The sequence below is a fragment of the Gymnoscopelus microlampas genome (genome assembly GCF_963454915.1).
Source record: "Gymnoscopelus microlampas genome assembly, chromosome: 15".
Lineage (NCBI taxonomy): Eukaryota > Metazoa > Chordata > Actinopteri > Myctophiformes > Myctophidae > Gymnoscopelus > Gymnoscopelus microlampas.
The window spans coordinates 7,121,445-7,141,913 of NC_139952.1; the positions used below are offsets into that span (position 1 = coordinate 7,121,445).

Sequence of the window (20,469 nt, forward strand, 5' to 3'; positions counted from 1 at the left end):
GAGTTACAGCAGAACAGGTTCCGGTTCATGTGTGTGTAAGTACATTAATTAATGTATTAATAAATCAATGGGTTAGTGGTCGTATTGCTCAGAGTTGATTGGTCTAAAACTGGTTTCTTGTGATCTCATGTCACTATACACTGACCTAAGATCTTATCTACATGCAGTGGTGGAAAAAGTACTCACATTTTGCACTCGAGGAAAAGTATCAATAATAGTCTGTTATGAGAAAAGTCTGAAATTAAAGATGCACTTGAGTAAAAGTACAAAAGTATTTGTATAAAAATGTACTTAAAGTAGTGAGTTACAGACAAACAGGTTCAGGTTCATGTGTGTACATGAAGTACATACATTAATTGATTCATGAATAAATCAATGGGTTAGTGGTGGTATTGCTCCGAGTTGAACTCTTTCCTAAAGACCTGGAACGCATCTGTGTCACTTCAGATCTCTTTGGCTATTCAAAAATAGCAGATATACAAGCTCATAGCGCGGCACTCGGTGCCGCGCTATGAGCTTGTATATCTGCTATTTTTGAAAAATCTTTGCTTTTTTTTTTTTTTTCAAAAAACTGTTAGGATTTAGAAAACATTTTTAAGAATCGCCTCAGGTCTTACAGGAAAACTTTGTTTTTTTACAACCAAGGTTTATGTTTTAGATTGTAATTAAAGCAAATAAAAGATGAGTGTTAAAAAAAATGTTTTTACTGCTTTCTATAGTTTTAGCAATTTTCGCAATCTTTTTTTACAGTGGGTGGGGGCATTCTGTCCGGTGGCTAAATATGTCTTTTTTTACACAATAACCCAGCGTTTTCTTTATCATTATTTACAGTAGCTCTTCTAGCCCCCAATAACTCACATCTGGCCATCAAAGACAACAGGACCTTTTTTATTGTGTAAAAAAAGCATATTTAGCCACCGGACAGAATGCCCCCGCCCACTGTAAAAAAAAGATCGCGAAAATTGCTAAAACTATAGAAAGCAGTAAATGAAAAAAAAAAGAACACTCATCTTTTATTTACTTTAATTACAAGCTAAAATATAAACCTTAGTTGTAAAAAAACAAAGTTGTCCTTTAATAGGCTAATCTAAAAACTGCTTCCCTGTGATCTGGTCTCACTGACATTGACCTACTTCCAACATACGTGAGATAGTGTGGGAACAACAGGTTCAGGTTGAATGTGTAAATAAATAAACAAAACACTCCATCCAGGCTTTGGAGGTTGTAGTGGCTCAACAGCAGTGTGGTTCCTTGTCACGAATGACACTGCATTTGACATTGACGTGTTATGATCGCTTTATATGTGCTTTATAAACTTCAATTTGAACATCATTCTTCAACCGTGGTAGCATAGCTGTAGCAAGACCGACATGTCAATGACATGGACTACAACGCCTTGCGTGAGCTTGTAGATCAGCTATTTTCCCTGGCCAGAGCTTGTAGATCAGCTATTTTCCCTGGCCAAAGAGCTTGTATTTTCACTATTTTCCCTGGCTAGAGCTTGTAGGTCAGCTATTTTCCTGGCCATGAACTTGTATATCAGCTACTTTCCCTGACCAGAGAGCTTGTGGATCAGCTATATTCTCCCTGGCTAGAGCTTGTAGATCAGCCATTTGCCCAGGCCAGAGTGAGAGCTTGCAAATCAGCTGTAATATAGCAGGGGAAATATTATTTCCCCTGACCAGAAAGCTTGTAGATCAGCTATTTTCTCCCTGGCCAAGATCTGCTCTAATCCTAGATAGCTGCTAACATGGAGCGCAGCAACAGGTGGCTAACCATCGCAACAAGTCAGTCAGTGCCATGGGTTCTTTTACTTTAGCCTTCACTTTATCCAGATCAGAACCATTCTTTGGCTATTCAAAAATAGCAGATCTTCAAGCTCGTAGCGCGGCACTCAGCTTGCAGATCTGCTATTTTTGAAAAATCGTGAAAATGTGTGCAAATCTTTGAATATATATATTTTTGAAGCCAGAGACGTTTTCAATCTACGAGAGTTGTAGGGTTCACCCCCCCATGGACACAGGGACTTTCAGCACTATACCCCGTAGACACTCCAAAACATGTACAAATTGAAAATAAAGGTGCTTACCCCCACGCCCCAAATGTCATCTCTCTCTACGGGGTAGTACTTTAATGTAATAATCCATATCTTTCAATAAAGAAGTGTTTTAATGCCGTCTGTGGCCGAACGCCATTTTTCCACCCTCGTTTACTTCCCGTTTACATTGGGTGTAATTCCGAGTTTCACCAGATGGGGCGCGTCACTACCGCCCATTGGGAACTTCAGACAGAATCGGCCACGGACGGCATTAAAACACTTCTTTATTGAAAGATATGGATTATTACATTAAACTACTACCCCGTAGCTAGAGTTAACATTTGGAGCGTGGGGGTAAGCACCTTTAATTTCAATTTGTACATGTTTGGAGTGTCTACGGGGTATAGTGCAGAAAGTCCCTGTGTCCATGGGGGGGTGAACCCTACAACTCTCGTAGATTGAAAACGTCAGAATCATAAACACGTCTACGAGAGTTGTATTCTACAGCTATGACAAACACATTGAACTTACTGGTATTGTTGTTGCCAGGCAGATCTCGGGTCAGATTTTTAGACACACAGTTGCTTCTTTTGACACTTGAACGTCGCTCCTCTTCTCTCTCCCAATCACAACCAACGTATAGTTTTAAACCCGCTTTTAAGTCGTCCAAATAACGTCTCGAAACTAACTCTACGCCGACGAGCGAGGACTAATGTTTAGATAAAGAGTCGGTGAAACGTTGAAAAGTTGTCGAAACGGCCATTAAAAGCGGTATTTTCGGTGAATAAACTTGGTAAACAGACAGTGTGTGTTCTAGCTCGGCTCTGCTTCAACTCAGTGGGATTAAAGTGCTGCTCCTCGGTGTTGCCAGGTTTTGGGAGAGAGATAAGCACAACCAAGGTCTAGGAAAACAAGCCAAAAATAAGCATTTTTTTGGAAGCAACTTCAAGCAAGCCTAAATAAGCATCTACACTTTAGAAACAAGCCACAAAAAAACTCAACCCGCAACTTACCAATACTTAGAACGTTTTCAGGCCAAGGACCCCCTAGCTGAAAGAGAGATGAAGCAGGGACCCCCTCTATATTTTATAAAATTGTGTTTCAGATTAAACTTTTTTTGTTCTCTTGGTCTGCTCTTTTTCCCCTCTCTACGCCTCTTTGCCAAAAATAGCAGATCTACAAGCTCACAACGCCTCGCAGCGCGAGGCGTTGTGAGCTTGTAGATCTGCTATTTTTGGCTCTAGTTCTCCTCAGAAAAGGGATATTAGGGTTCAAGTGGTTAAGGCAAAACAAAAACAAAATCATAACACAAAGATTTGACAGAGCCCCTGTAGTAACTCTGAGGACCCCCTAGGGGTCCCGGACCCCCTGTTGAAGACCCTGCCCTGATTTAGAAGCAACCTTTACAGAAAAACAAGCCCAAAGTCGCTTATAATAAGCGGACATGGCAACGCTGCTGCTACTGCGCGTGCGCTCTACAGTCCACACCTGAATGTTGGAACACTGGAATGTAGGTAAAACGTACATCCCATAGCCTGGAGGGACGGCCCACGCTGTGATTGGCTGTGATTGTGATTGTACATTTTTTGTTTTGATTGTATTGCTGTATTGTTGTATTGTGCTTTTTGCTTTGGCAATGTAAACGTATGTTTTCTCATGCCAATAAAGCCCTTTGAATTGAAAATTGAATTGAAATTGATTGGCTTGTTTGGTTGTCATGCCAACTACCAGAGTGAGGAGTATGTTATTTTTTTGTCAGATGCTTTTACCTAAGTAAATGTAGCAACTACCACAATGTAAGAAATACAAGTAGTAAAAGTCCAGGAATCAAAACGGTACTTGAGTAAAAGTGCAAAAGTATTGGTATCAAAATGTACTTAAAAGTAAGGTAGAAAGTACTCATTATGCAGAATGTCCCATTTCACAAGTTATCACATTTTTTGTTGTTGAAAATAGCAGATCTACAAGCTCACAATACAAGCTTGTAGATCAGCTATTTTCAAATGGCCGAAATGTATATAGGGCTGAATAGTTAATGTATGTTTTGTAGTAATTAATAACTCAAGTTTACAAATAATTGTATTGGAGTAAAAGTATAATATTTTCCTATGAGATGTAGTGGAGTAGAAGCAAAAGTAAAGTCAATTGGAAATAGGCCTACTCCAGTAAAGTAAAAAATACCTCAAAATTATACTTAAGTACAGTACTTGAGTAAATGGACTTAGTTACTTTCCAACACGGGAAGGAACTGCCTGAAAAGCCCTCTTTCCTAAAGTGGAACGCCTGCAAAAGTTTACAAAAGCTCGTCTACTGTGACCTCTGCTGGTCACTTTGGTAAACTACATGTTTGTACAACAGTATGGATACAGATAGTGATAGTAACAGTGGAAATGTGAGTAGGCCTACTTTGTCCTCCATTGATTTGAAATATTGGATGTGCTACCTCTTTAGGACGTTTTCAAGTAAAAAAAAAAACGTTTTGAAAACGTCCAGAAACAAGTCTGGGATTTATTAAATGACAGTTTGCAAGATGCACTATAAAGCTCAGTAAAGGAGTTATCAAGAATCATAAAGGTCACTCAGCTTGATTGGCAGCGGCTGTGGCTGGGTCTTGTCTGGGGCACTATACACAAGGATGGTGTGTTTCAGTGGCATTATCATTGAAACTGTCGGCAGCTGTTCAGCGCTCTAATAGAGCACCGAAGTCTGACGTAATTTACACGGGGTGCTCCTTCCATTCCGACATGTCGCCACTCCGACGAGTGGCTTCCGCGTGCGGTTAGGGTTAGGGTTTACACATCCTACCTGGTTCGTGTCCTCCCTGACAATATCGCCGAGACAGTTTGTTTATTTTTGGACCACAATTCTTATATGAGATGATTCTATGATGACCCAATGTTATTCTCCATAGAGAAATTACTTTACGAACCAGGGGATGAACGAGTGACGTCAGGACTTCTGTACTCTATGCAGTGGTTCTCAAACCTTTTCAAGGATGTCAAGGACCCCCAAATTTATATATATTTGACCGCGGACCCCCATCTGAAAATATTTTGAGCCAGGGAGCCCCAGAGGAGAAGATTTGTGTTGCAAATGCGAAATGTTCAAACGAATTTCAAGATTAAAAAAAATAAAATCAAAAATAGCAGATCTACAAGTTTGCAGCATGGCACGAACTGACGCACTGTGAGCTTGTATATCTGGTATTGTTGAATAGCCAACTTATACATGGATAAAGTGGTTAACTACTTTTGTTGGGGGACCCCCTGGAACCACCCCAAGGACCCCTGGGGGTCCCCGGACCCCACTTTGAGAACAAATGCTCTAATGAGCATTGTCACTGTTTTCACTGGTTTCAGAGTCTGAATCACCTGCTCAACAATTCTAGTGTCAGCTTCAGACAGAGTAACAACATCAGTTACATTTCTCTTAACACACTGGCGGTTTGTAAGTACTGAGAACATAGCAACCTGCTACTCAAGGTTAGCGCTCCAGCATGTCACATGGCTTGAGTGAAACGCCATTTTTTTACCCACGCTGTCGACCTCATCACTAGTTGATGAGGTCAAATTGTTGTGTTGTGAGCTTGTAGCTCAGCTAAAGCTGCTTTTTTTTGGAAAATGTTGAAAGTATAAAATAGTGCTTTAGTGGTTAATGTATCGGGAGCACAGCTATAAGCGTGCGCGTACAGGTCACACTTCAGGTGGGAAACATGCTAAATATTAGTTTAACTCAGTGGTTCTCTAACAATTAGTGCCAGCCCCGGACGGACGGACGGACGGACGGACGGACGGACGGACGGACGGACGGACGGACGGACGGACGGACGGACGGACGGACGGACGGACAGACAGACAGACAGACAGACAGACAGACAGACAGACAGACAGACAGACAGACAGACAGACAGACAGACAGACACACACGGCATTCTGCCAGGCATTTGCCACTACTGTCTTCTGAAAACTTAGCATTGATGCCAGAGCTGAGAAGCAGGCGACTCAAGTCATCTTACTGCAATAAGTTTAATGTTTCCTTTGTTTAACTTTCATTATAGGCAGTAAAACACACACACACACACACACACACACACACACACACACACACACGCACGCACGAACACACACACGCACACACGCAACACTGGTGCTGTGAGAACTAGCTGCTCCCTGATTCACTCCCTCCCTAAAGGGCACAACTCTGCTAGCACGCTAAAACTCCTCAGTGTTAAGTTATCCATAATGTAACTCTTAGAGCGTACAAATGGAACCAAATGGACCCTTACGGGTCCATTTGGTTCCATTTGTACGCTCTAAGAGTTCGATAAACACCCGGGTGTTTAACACTGTGTAAGTGGTGATTGTATTGTAACCATACGGGAGCTCATAAAAGCTATAGTCTCACACTGTCTGACCTTTCCACGCACCCAGTCTGCTCACAGTCATAATAAACGAGGTTCTCACCCTATGATCTAATAATAGCTACAGTATCTGTCACCTCTCGACGGCAAAGCCTTTCAAAACTGCATTGATTGATGTTTTTCTATTGACAAAAATGCACATCAACATGTATTTGTTCATAATCTGTCAAAACTGGATCAAACGTAATTGTGCTCTCTTGAGTGTGTGTGTGTGTGTGTGTGTGTGTGTGTGTGTGTGTGTGTGTGTGTGTGTGTGTGTGTGTGTGTGTGTGTGTAAACCAGTGGTTCTCAAGGTCCAGGGACCCCCAGGCCAGACACATGAACGAGCGAAAACGGTTTCGACCAATGGGCTCGACTCACGAGCTTGCGCACGGAGGTGACGCTACTGCACATGCGAGACGACGTGCGGAGTGGCGCAAAACGCGCCACGTAGGCCCCAAATAGGCCCCGCCCGTCACATTTTCCAACCCGGAAGAAGGGGTGAAAAGGGAATATGCGCTGGGTGAGCAAATCCATACCAGTGAATGGGCGGGGATTTTCGTTACCTCATTGTGCATTCAACTAACTGAACAAAGACATACGATAGTGTCTGTCTCTTTCCCTTTCCTAGAAGCCCAAATAATTCCCTCAAGATACAAGCTTTTGCTGGTCGTGACTTGGACTTTTTTTGCTCTTCCTAAATGGACCTACCTGTGGATTATTATACCAGTGTCAGTTTTTAACTGCACCATTTACGGTTCAAGAGTTAAAGGCCAAAAGGTGAAGCAGCCTCTCATAGCGCCACCATGAGGCTGATCTGAAAAATTGGCGTAGAGATTCTTCCTTGGCCTACTGGGAGTGTGTGTGCAAAGTTTCACGCCGATCGGTGCAGCTATGCCGGAAAGTACCTGTTCACAGACACACAAACAGACAGACAATCAAACTGACAGGGACGAAAACATAATCTCCGGCCTGGTGTAGATAACAAAGTATTGCCTCGAAGAAACTTGGATACCAAGTACAGAATGAAGCTAGCATCTGTCTAAACAATATGCTATCTAGTATCTACATAAATCACATTCTTAACTAATCTAAAACAGATCTACAAAACAAAACATGAGAACAAGTGATCACGATATATCTGCATGGCAAACTAGCATCAACATGGGATACAAGGAGAGGTGAGTGTTATGCAGAGGTTTAAAGTAACTAAGTGCATGTACTCAAGTACTGTACCTGAGTACAATGTTGAGGTATTTCTTACTTTAATGGGGCACTTCCATTTTTCAATACTTTTACTTCTACTCCACTACATCTCAGAGGCAAATATTGTACTTTTACTCCACTACAATTATTTGAACTATAGTTACTTTTTAGTTTTTGATTATTACTACAAAACACACATTAACTACTTCAGCCCCATATACGTACATGTCGGCCATTTGAAATTAGCCGATCTACAAGAATAATGCGTCACGATGCGACGCATTGTGAGCTTGTAGATCGGCTATTTTCAAAAGATTTTGATACATTTGAAAACTTGGGAAATGGGACATTCTGCACAATGAGTACTTTCTACTTTTGTACTGTAAGTACATTTTTATACCAATACTTTTGTACTTTTACTCAAGCAAATTTTGAATTCCAGACTTTTACTTGTAACAGAGTATTTCTACATTGCAGTATTGATACTTTGACTTTTTCCACCACTGGTGAATGCTAGGGGGTGAGGTGGAGTCTGAAGAGGTGAGTGCTAGTAGTCAGGGGATATTAGCAGAATATTTTCCAATCTTGGAATAAATTCCTTACCAAAAAAAATCTTCACCAATGTGTTTGTAAAGGTGTCTAGTAACACATCTCACAAAGACTGAAATGCAGTCCCCCTAGGAGAATTTTTGACAGCTCCTTAAAGTTGGGGTACCCACCATAACCTTGGTTTAAAAAAAATCCCCCAAAAAAAAATCAAAATTTAATTCTGTTTTAAGTAGCATGTGAGGGGTCAAACTAGGGTGTTTTTATGATTCTGAATCCATTGCAAGCATTTGTTTTGCACCAGAACCACGTCCTTGGGCTAAAAACGGCCATATAGCCATCCTTTTCCAGGTATACTTTTTGTGTAAAAAGCCCATTGAGATTGGGCCGTTTTTAGCCCAAGGAGTGGTTTTGGTGCAAAACAAATGCTTGCAATGGATTCAGAATCATAAAAACACCCTAGTTTGACACCTTACATGCTACTTAAAACAGAATTAAATTTAGATTTTTTTGGGGGGGATTTTTTTTAAGCAAGGTTATGGTGGGTATGGTTAAGGAGCTGTCAAAAATTCTCCTAGGGGGACTGCATTTCAGTCTTTGTGAGATGTGTTACTAGACACCTTTACAAACACATTGGTGACATTTCTTTTGGTAAGGAATTTATTCCAAGATGTTTTAATATCCCCTGACTATAGGGGGTGAGGTGGAGTCTAACAAACTCCTACGGCTCTTTCATGTGTTTTGTTTTTCCACAAGGCGATTTCTATTTCATGAAGTATAATACCCCAGGCATTCCATGTACATTTCCTCTGTGAGCGTTTGTTCCACACAAGATGATGATTGGTAAAGTATGATTGAACCGCTTAACATTGTGATCCTGCCTGGAACAATCGGAACAGCCTCGTCCAAAACGTAGAAACAACGGACAAAGGAGGGAAACAGAAAAGCCTGAAAAGGCCATACATACTGTTGTTCTATAAATAATGATATTCAAACCCTCCGTGCCGTTCTATAAATAAAGCTTGATATGACAAACCTTTAGTTTACACACAATATGTCTAATGTGTGATGGACCGCGCCCGTGCCTTCACCTCTATGAATAGTTCAGCTGTCTGACAGACGCTTCCTGTTGCTGATGTAGTCGTTTGGACTCATAAATGCCACAAAGTAATACATATACATTACACAGACAGACAGACAGACAGACAGATTGAATCACTGACATGCAGACAGACTGACTGACTGACTGACTGACTGACTGACTGACTGACGGACGAACGGACAGACGGACGGACGGACAGGAAAGGAAAGGAAAGGAAAGGTGAATTTCTGATTAACAAATGATTAAAGTCAGCGCAGCTTCAATCGGTGACTTTAAAAACCGCAACCAGAAATACTCGATTTAGTCTGAATTTCAACAGCCACGTTAAAATAATTACAAGGTCAGCCCACTATCCCGTTTAACTGAAGAAAATGTATCGATTTATCACGATCATGACTGCTAATAATGGCCACAGTTAAGACTAATTTAAAGCGCTTTACACGATTAGACCTCCATTTTTCCCGTAGTTTAGGGATTAAAGGAGTAGTAAAAATCTATCGATTACACACCCCACGAAGCCTTGAATCCACTGAGATGTTTTAGTTTCCGTCGCATTCCTAAGCCAACAATTTGATGACCGGCAATTGACTTGCATTTCGATCTCCTATACCGCAGACATCAACATCTTTCCGCCGGTCATCAAATTATTAGCTTAGGAATGCGACAACGACAAAAAAAATCTCCACGAATTCAAGGCTTCATGGAGTGTGTGATTGATATAGAAAATAAGTCATTTTTGGGGCGAACTACTCCTTTAAACCGTATTTGAAAACACACAATTTGAACAACTAAGGGGGAAACTAGAAGTCGATGAGCAATGATGATGACAATACAGAGGCAAAATAGCTACATTTGGTATCAGGGAAAACCCTGCAGATAAAGATATACTATGAGCGCCCTCGTCAGTGTGGACCTCAGACAGACAGATGGGGAAAAAACAATACACTCATGTCATGGTTGTGGACTGAACGGTGGTTTATGTGACCATTATCGTACCCAGTTCCATTGAAACTTTAGATAAGCCTTTACCATGGCCTCCAAAATAGCCTGACACTGCGTGACTCACTCGCAACAACAGTGACCTTCATGGAGCCAAATGACAATACTATTCCATGTAAGAGCAGATTAAATGCAATGGAAGGAGTACTCAATTATTTTTTTACTTAAGTAAAAGTTTCAATACTGCAATGTAGAAATACTCTGTTACCAAAAATAAAAGTACTCATTATGCAGAATGTCCCATTTCAAGTTTTCAAATGTATAGAAATCTTTTTAAAAAAGTACTGCAACTTTTTACTTAAGTAAAAGTATCAGTACCACAATGTAGAAGTAGTCTGTTACAAGTAAAAGGCCTGTGTTCAAAATGTTACTTGAGTATAAAGGAACAAAAGTATTGGCATCGAAATATACTTATATATGTAAAGTACCAAAAGTAAAGGTACTAAAATGTTTGAAAATAGCAGATCTACAAGCTCACAACGTGTGACGCGTTGTGAGCTTGTAGATCTGCTATTTTCAAATAGCCTATGTATAAAATAGGGCTAAAGTGGTTAATGTGTGTTTTATAATATAATAATTTATATCTGCAAAGTAACAAGTAACTAAAGTTTTCGGAAAAAATGGGAAATACTCCAGTGACGTAAAAAAACACCTCAAAATTGTACTTAAGTACAGCACTTGAGTACATGTACTTTCCACCACTGATTACCATGTCCTTAAAAAAAAAAGAAGAACCTGACAGTGCATGACTCACGCGGTGACCTTACAGAGCCAAATGACAATAGCATCCGAGTGTGAGCGGATTAGACTACAGCGAAGTCACACACAATAGAGCCACTGTCCACCGCTTGACATTCAGAAAGCTGTTATCTCTACAGGTGGTGCCGTGATGCAACTAGAGTGTTGTTGCACTGGGATTGTCTTTGGTTCCCATTTGACTAATAGGCTCTATGCACAGCAGCCATATGGTGTGAAGACATTCACAGGTGTTACCAATGATACTAATGAAGGCTCTGTTCCATTCTGGTCAAACAGAGTCAGGGTGCTGATATTATGCATGTTGGCTCACTGGAAACACTCAGGGGTTTCCAAATGGTCCCTTACGGGTGTGTAACTGACTCTGAGAGTGTACAAATGGAACCAAATGGACCCGTAAGGGTCCATTTGGTTCCATTTGTACACTCTCAGAGTTATAAGGGGTTGTTGAAATTGAAACATCTGAGAATCACTGTGCTACACGAAATGGAACAGAGCCTTCATTAGTGTCATTGGTAAGACCTGTGAAGGAAGTGAAAATATGGCTGCTGTGCGTAGAGCCTAGCAGTCTATTTAGGCTGGCTGTTTGAGCTCTGGTAATGATATTGTATGATTAATGTATTGGACCTTTGACTCCACCACTTATTTCTAGGAAGGGGACAAATCGTACATTATGCATTAACTACCAGCGGTGTGAAGTAACTTAAGTATATTTACTCAAGTACTGTGCTTAAGTGCAGTTTGGAGGCACTTTAACTTTATTGGAGCATTTCCAATTTTCAGTACTTTTACTTCTCCAGTGCATCTCAGAGGCAAATATTGTACTTTTACTCCACTACAATTATGTGAAAACTTTAGTTACTAGTTACTTATACATTATTACATTATAGAACATATACAATTTTAGCCCTATTTTATACCTAGGCTATTTGAAAATAGCAGATCTACAAGCTCACAACACATCGCATCGCAACGTGTTTGTAGATCCACAACGAGCTTGTAGATCCACAATTAATAGTTTTTTGGTACTTTTAATTTTGGTACTTTAAGGACATTTGGATACCAAAACTTTTGTACTTTTACTCAAAAAAATTTGAATATCTGACTTCTACTTGTAACAGAGTACTTCTACATTGCAGTATTCATACGTTTACTTAAGTTTTTGAGTACTTTTTCCACCACTGAAATGAACCACTTAAGGCCTATTTCAAATATAGTGAAAATAGCCGATCTACCAGCTCACAACCCGTCACGGTGTGACACGTTGTGAGCTGGTAGATCAGCCATTTAAAAAAACATTTGACACAATTTGAAAAAAAAAAAACTAAGCCACTGTCCACAACCTGACATTCAAAAGCCTTATCTGTACAGGTGGTGCCACGATGCAACTATTGTTTTTGTAGTGGGATCGTCTTTTGATTCCAATTTGACTAACAATAACACACAATACAGCAGTCTATTTGGCTGGCTGTTTCAGCTCCGGAGATGACGGGATTAATCTGTATTGTTGTGAGTGAAGTGGGAACTATTGAATTACATCCAGCCACTTTTCGTCCCCAAGGCAAAGGACAAGTCAATACGTCTGTACACCTGTCTTCATGTCCATGCAAAATAAGTCATGTGCTATCACCAGGGTTGCCAGACCTGATCATTCAAATCAAATCAAATCAAATCAAACTTTATTTGTATAGCACATTTACATCTTCCAAGGTCGAACCAAAGTGCTTCACATTACAGAGCAAAATAACATAGACATTACATTACTACAATATATAAAAGAGCAACATGTAAAATACAATAAACAGTACATGGGAACATCATCTACGTCATAGGCTACAAATTAAATTGAATTAAAAGCGATAGAGTAAAAATGAGTCTTTAATAGGGATTTAAAAGTCGTCAGAGAGCGGGCAGAACGAACATGGAACGGCAGGGCATTCCAGAGGTTGGGACCGGCCGCGGCAAACGCACGATCTCCTCTGGTCCTGAACTGTGTGTCGGGCACAATCAGGAGAGAGTGATTGGCCGATCTAAGGGCTCTTGTTGGGACGTGCGGAGAAATCAATTTAGCTAAATAAGGAGGGGACAGGTCATATTGGGCTTTAAAAACAAACACTAGAATCTTAAAATCAATTCTAAAGCGGACAGGGAGCCAGTGAAGGGAGGCGAGGACTGGGGTGATATGGTCCCGCCTATTAGTGCTGGTGAGGAGGCGAGCGGCGGCGTTCTGGACAAGCTGAAGGCGTCTGATGGCTGACTGGTCAATGCCTGCATAGAGAGAATTACAATAATCTAATCTAGTTGAAATAAAAGCGTGGATGACTCTTTCAAGGTCGATACGGGGTAGATAGGCCTTTGCCCTGGCTAAAAGCCTAAGCTGAAAAAAGCTAGCCTTGACCACAGAACTAATGTGTTTGTCAAATTTGAGGTTGTTATCAAAGATGACACCGAGACTCTTGACTGAAGAACGGATGTTAGCGCTGAGGGGGCCGAGTGGGGTGATGGGTAAGCTAGGGTTATTATTGAAAATGATGACTTCGGTCTTGCTTTCGTTCAGGGTGAGAAAGTTTGTGTTCATCCAGGATTTGATTTCAGAGAGGCATTTCAACAGTGGCTGAGCATTATCATTATAATTTCCCCGCAAGATTTTATTTGAAAATAGCCGATCTACAAGCTCACAACGCGTCGCATCGCGACGCGTTGTGAGCTTGTAGATCTGCTATTTTCAAATAGCTGATGTATATATTAAAGTTCACATGTGACCCATAGTCGCTTCTTTTGGGCTGGTTTTCCTAGACCTGGTTGCTTGTTTCTCTCACAGAATCTGGCGATACTGGCTATCACTCTGTAAACATTTATTTATTTACTACTGATGCTGCACTGCTGCTACTTGTATTGTAAACTGACATTGTATTGTATATTTATAGATGTCGCTTTTTGTGTTTGTCTAATTATTGTATTGTTTATGCTGCTACAATGTGTGAGGAGCCAAACACATTTTTTTGTTTGTAGGCTACACAAGGTAGACCTAACCTTGAACTTGAACTTCACCTTGTTTATCAAGGCACACCGTTTGTCGAGTTAAGTATATCATGTAAAATATAACTGAGTTTAGTTTAGTTTAATAGTAGACCACAAATCAACAAGGATGAAAAGCCTTTTGGGATGAAACAATACAGCATTTATATCCGTTGTGGAGCTCTCGCAAAGAACAACAACATGACAATGTGTGTGGCGATCAGATATCATGAATCTAACTTTTCTTTTTACATGACAACACGTCATACAATAAAATGGAATAAATCAAGACACAACAAGATAAAGGTATAATCTTCATCATCGGTTCAACAAAAACCTCATTTAATCCAAACAAAACAAGGTATTACAATATGTGTGGTTCACTGCCCACATACCCACACTGCCTCGTTGAACCTCTAGATTACAAAGAGAGAGTGTGCGTGCGTGCGTGCGTGCGTGCGTGCGTGCGTGCGTGCGTGCGTGCGTGCGTGCGTGCGCGTAGTGGTGGAAAGTAACTAAGTTAATTTACTTAATGTACTGAAGTACAATTGAGGAATTTGTACTTTACTGGAGTATTTAAAATGTTCAACACTTTTACTTCTACTCCACTGCATCTCAGAGGCAAATATTGTACTTTTACTCCACTACAATTATTTGAAAACTTTAGTTAGTAGTTACTTTGTAGGTTTTGATTATAATTACAAAACATACATTAACCACTTCAGCCCTATATACATTTCGGCCATTTGAAAATAGCCGATCTATAAGCTCACAATGCGTCGCATCGCGACGCATTGTGAGCTTATAGATCTGCCATTTTCAAAAGAAGTTTATACATTTGAAAACATGAAATGAGACATTCAAGCTGTGTTTGTGTGTGTGTGTGTGTGTGTGTGTGTGTGTGCGTGCGTGCGTGCGTGCGTGCGTGCGTGCGTGTGTGTGTGGGCGGGTGGGGGTGGGGCTCTTTGTTAAAAGAAACAGCCATTTTTATCCCTATGTGATATTTCGGGACACAAAGCCAATACCATACCACTGGTACAATGCATAAGCAGGAACCCAGACTGATGGAGGGATCTGTCCTGCACTGAACTCAATAAAAAGAAATTCACCCTTTGAGTTGAACGAGTTTCCTACCAAATTATGACTATTATGGCGGAAATAGACGATCTACAAGCTCAAAACGCGTCATGAAGAATCGTCTCTGTCAGGTGGAAACCTCATATTAGTCCAGGGGCCAACACTGATATTTTCACAAATTGGTACCACCTGAGGTGGCCGTAAAGTTTTTGTATTTTTGTATTCCTACATGTCTCTAGTTTATATTTTGGTATGATACATCTTCCAATTCAGTAGCTTAATGGCAGTAATCACTGTAAACCGGCTAATGTATCCGGTAGGAGACACAAAGTAGAATCTTTGTGTCTCCTACCGGAAATACACCCGGGCATCAAATTATTGCGACAAAAACCAAAATATATCCATGTATTCAAGGCTTCATGGGGTGTGCAATTGATAACTTCTCAGATTTTTGGTGTTTGCAAAAAGACTGCTTTCCATAAGCTTGTAAAAGTTGACCCTCCTTCGGTCTAGGGTGGTCATAGCTGAATGGGTAGAGAGTCCCCCTGGGAAACTTAAAGGAGGAGTTCACCCAAAAAAATATTATTTTCTGTCAATTGCACACCCCATGAAGCCTTGAATACATGGATATATTTTGTTTTTTGTCGCAATAATTTGATGCCCGGGTGTATTTCCGGTAGGAGACACAAAGATTCTACTTTGTGTCTCCTACCGGATACATTAGCCGGTTTACAGTGATTACTGTCATTAAGCTACTGAATTGGAAGATGTATCATACCAAAATATAAACTAGAGACATGTAGGAATACAAAAATACCAAAAATGTACGGCCACCTTAGGTGGTACCAAAATCTGCCTTGGCCCCTGGACTATATGTTCAAAACAGATACTTTTCAGGATTCAAATTCAAAAATAGCAAAAGTAGCAGATCTACAAGCTCAAACCGCGTTGCTTTGGGCCGCATTTCGAGCTTGTAGATCGGCTACTGTTAATGCTCAAGTAAGGCGTTAAAAAAGATTATACAGTATACAGTTTACAGTTTATTAACCCATTAAGACCTGAGGCGATTATTAAAAATGTTTTCTAAATCGTTTTTTTTTTTAAGAAAAAAAAATGTTTTCAAGATTTTTCAAAAATAGCAGATCTACAAGCTCGTAGCGCGGCACTCGGTGCCGCGCTATGAGCTTGTAGATCTGCTATTTTTGAATAGCCAAAGAAATCTAAAGTGACCCCTTTTTACGGAGGACGACACACTTGATTTATAATGCAATTTTGCATAAAAAGATTCAAAATATCCCCTGAAGCAGACATGCTCTATTAGCTCAATGGTACAAATGTCAGCAGGAAACCAGGTTCAAATCCGGGGTAGAAAGAGGAAAGCTTTAAACTAGACTCTGTGGGGTTTATGGCCTGGTGGGTCAACAGTGGACTTTACTGCAAGTACAGATGTATCTATAATACGCTTGTTAAAGGTTTGAGGAAAAGTACAGAGCCAAGTGTGAGTCAAACACGTTAGGGTGAAGGTCATGTCCGTCACATTTACAGTTCTTATAAAGTAGCAATATCACAATGTAGAAATACTCTGTTTACTACCAAAAGTCCTGTATTAGACATTTTACTTGAGTTTTGGCATCAAATGAGTACTTACAGTAAAAGTACTCTTTTAAACTTTATTTTTAATGGCTTTTATTTATTTATTTAACTTTTTCAAAACCGGCTATTTTGGGTATGGTTAACATATGTTTTGTAATAAAAATCTGCAATTGGTCCAATTTTATAAGCTTGAAGTATAAATAAATTGAAATAATCAAGTATGCACCTCAACATTTTACTTAAGTTACGTACAATACTTACCTTCCACCACTGCTGGTGGGTCAACAGCTGACTCACTAACTCAGTGGTGTAAAGTAACTAAGTACATTTACTCAACTACTGTTCTTAGGTACAACCTTGAGGTATTTTTTACTTTAGTGGAGCGTTTTCCAATTTTCAATAGTTTTACTTCTGCTCTACTACATCTCAGAGGCAAATATTGTACTTTTACTCCACTACAATTATTTGAAAAATTGAGCTACTTGTTACTTCGTAGATTTAGATTATTATTACTAAACATACATTAACCACTTAAGCTCTCTATATATTTTGGCCAATTGAAAGTAGCAGATCTACAAGCTCACAACGCGTCGCATCGCGGCGCGTTGTGAGCTTGTAGATCGGCTATTTTCAAAATATTTGTATACATTTTGAAAACTTGAAATGGGACATTCTGCATAATCTGCTTTCGGTACTTTAAGTATATTTCAATGCCAATACTTTTGCACTTTTACTCAATACAAATTTGAATTCCCAACTTTTTCTTGTAATGGAGAATTTCTACATTGCAGTATCGATACTTTTACTTAGGTACAAAATGTGAGCACTTTTTCCACCACTGCTTACAACGAGTACAGTCGGTATGTTTTCCAAATCCTGTAAAAGGTTGGGGGAAAAGTACCGAGCCATATGTGGTAAACACATCGGTATAAAGGTCACGTGTTTCACATACAGTAGTGTTTGCCCTCTGCACGGTGTCAGTGGAATCCTGCAGTTGCTGTAATTATGACACATGGTCTGAACATGGACTTATAGACAAGACTGTCAGACTGGAATATGATCTAGTCAGTGTGTGTGTGTGTGTGGGAAGCAAGAATGAGTGGGTGCTTAACAAACACTCTCTGACGATGATGGATAGACAGGTTGACACAACGTCTACACACCTGTGAGATTTATTATAGCAGCGATCATTTTTTTTACAGCGCGTGTAGTGACGTCTGATTCATCTTCACACAGTAGCAGGCAGACACAGAGTCGCGGCGGATCACTGCTTAACACTTCCGTGACTAAGCAATCAATGGGACCGATTTTGAGAATTGAAAGTGGCTTAACTTCTCTCAGGAAGCTCTGAGAAAGTTCCCCTTTCATGACTTTTCCTAAATATATGTTTCAAACCATCTCCGTTTTTTTTTTTTTTTTAACTCATTATAAATATGAAATACATACCATGTATCCCATCCCAGCCGTTTTATTTCGGCTAAATTGATCGCTCTCCCCCTCTCTCCCCCTCTCTCCCCCTCCCTCCCCCTCCCTAGAGCACTTTACACCTCGAGACCCCCCACAGAGCGGCCCGTAGACAGCAGACTTGCTGCTGCGCAACTATTCTATGTTGCCATGTCTGCTTATTATAAGCGACTTTGGGCGTCTTTCTATTATTATTATTATATTATAATGATATATATAATTACATTATAATGGTAATACTTTTCTACTCCACTACAACTCAGAGGCAAATCTTGCACTTTTACTCCACTACAATTATTTGAAAACTTTAGTTAGGCTACTATAGTTACTTTGCAGATATAAATATATTTTCATACTTGTTTAGATTAGAGCTTCATGCATGTCCTTTTGTAGATAATTTTTATTAGGTAAATATTTATATAGAAAGGTCTAACCAGGGACTGGGGTTGCAAATTTGCCTCGGATATAAACCCCATTTACAATGCAATGGTTTCATGCCTCACTGTTTTCTTAGGGCACAATGCATGCAGTAACATTTTCATAGACCTGACTGCTTATTTTTCTCGCAAAATTTGGCAACCCTTTCACTGCAGTGTACAGAGTGTTTGCTACTGGATCGCGCTGTTTTAAAATGCTGTGCCAACAGATGTGATCTACAAGCATATGGCTCGTCAGGCAGCGATTGTTTTATGTTTGTAGATCAGATATTTAGCGCAGGAATGAGCACATTTGTGGAACATATAGCGATGTGTTCACTTGTTACGCTGACAAGGAGATGAGAGGGACAGGAGAGGAGACGCTTTCTCATCAGCGTGAACAGCTGATAGAATGAGAGCTTTACGCTCAGACAATAATGTGAATATTATATAATATAATATTGGTTTGTCAAGAGATATCCATGTGTTTTGCACAATGGAGATCACGTAATCTAACCCTAACCCTAACCCTGGAGTCACGTAATTAGACAGTGGCTTCAGTGGTTCATATAGGCTCCATGTTTCACTGAAGAGTTTAATGTGTGACGCTACAGATCGCGCTGTTTTATACGCTTTTTTTTAAATAAAGATTTTACATACAGAATCTGCAGTTACCATTACAAGTTAGCCTAATTTTATAATGTTTGTGTCTGCCTACAACAACATCATTATGTGGGCTCACTGACTGCGCAGAGTGCAATTGAGATGTTAATGGCTATTTAGAAGACAATGGAACCCCCCACTGTGTGGGTGAGAAGGTGTCAGCTAGTCTGGAGCAGTAACGAATAGGAGAGCTTGATTTCTTGTTCAAAATGACCGTTTTGCAGGCTGTGTGTTGGATAATGTAACCTCAGTCATGCCAGTGTTAAGTGTTCCATTCAAATGCAGCTAGTACTGTGCCCGTTTAGTCAGGTGACTGTAGTCAGTTTTGAACGTGGGAGATCTGTGTGAATGGGTAAATTTAAAGCTCATTAAATGGCACTCACCCATTATAACTAACCCTATCCCTAACCCTACATTTTTGTCTATATTCCTTTTTTTTTGCCACATACATACAAAATGAGTGGACAATAATACCAGAAACACATGAAGAGCTACAGCCCTGAATGACCATAACAGGTCTATAACTCTGAGAGTGCTCAAATGGAACCAAATGGACCCGTAAGGGTCCATTTGGTTCCATTTGTGCACTCTCAGAGTTAAAGGGATAGTTCACCCCGGAAATGACTTTCTTTCTATCGATTAGTCACCCCATGGAGACTTGAATTCATGGATATGTTTTTGTCGCATTCCTAAGACAATGATTTGATGACCGGCAGCGGTTCCGGTAGGAGACACAAAGAGTCTCCTTTGTGTCTCCTACCGGAAGCGATGCCTACCGGTCCGCTGGTCATCAAATTATTGGCTTAGGAATGCGACAAAACCAAAAAAATATCCATTAATTCAAGTCTCCATGGGGTGACTAGTCGAAAGTGTCCAAAATATTTTTTGGGGTGAACTATCCCTTTAAACTGTAAACCAGCGGCATATAGCCAGCATTCCAACTGACACCCCCTCTCTTTTTTTTTTGTGAAGTGATGAACACAGGCTGGTGGTCCCGGCTTTTCCTCCACGATAAAACCTGGAAGGGGTGGGGGGCACCTGTATCCTGTGACCCCCCCCCCCCCCCCCAGTAGCATCATGGAAACCTTTGATAAAACGGGTTATTTGAGGCAAAGGGAAGGGCCTTTTGTTTTCAGGGGGGATAGATGCTGTAAAAGACTATAAATGGACACCCGAGAGAGTCTGGAGAACG

General features: G+C 40.3%; 1 protein-coding gene across 2 annotated transcripts in view; it reads right to left on the reverse strand.

Moving 5' to 3' along the window:
• Positions 1 to 20,469, reverse strand: part of phactr4a (phosphatase and actin regulator 4a) — a 369,306-nt gene that overhangs the window by 108,844 nt on the left and 239,993 nt on the right. Inside the window, exon 1 of one of the 2 annotated variants that reach the window (XM_084080250.1) lies at positions 2,570 to 2,860. The exons of the other annotated variant lie outside the window; for it this stretch is intronic. The gene's annotated coding sequence lies outside the window, so the exon portion shown is untranslated. Of the gene's footprint in view, positions 1 to 2,569; positions 2,861 to 20,469 lie in introns of those variants that run through there. 2 annotated transcript variants of the gene reach the window in all.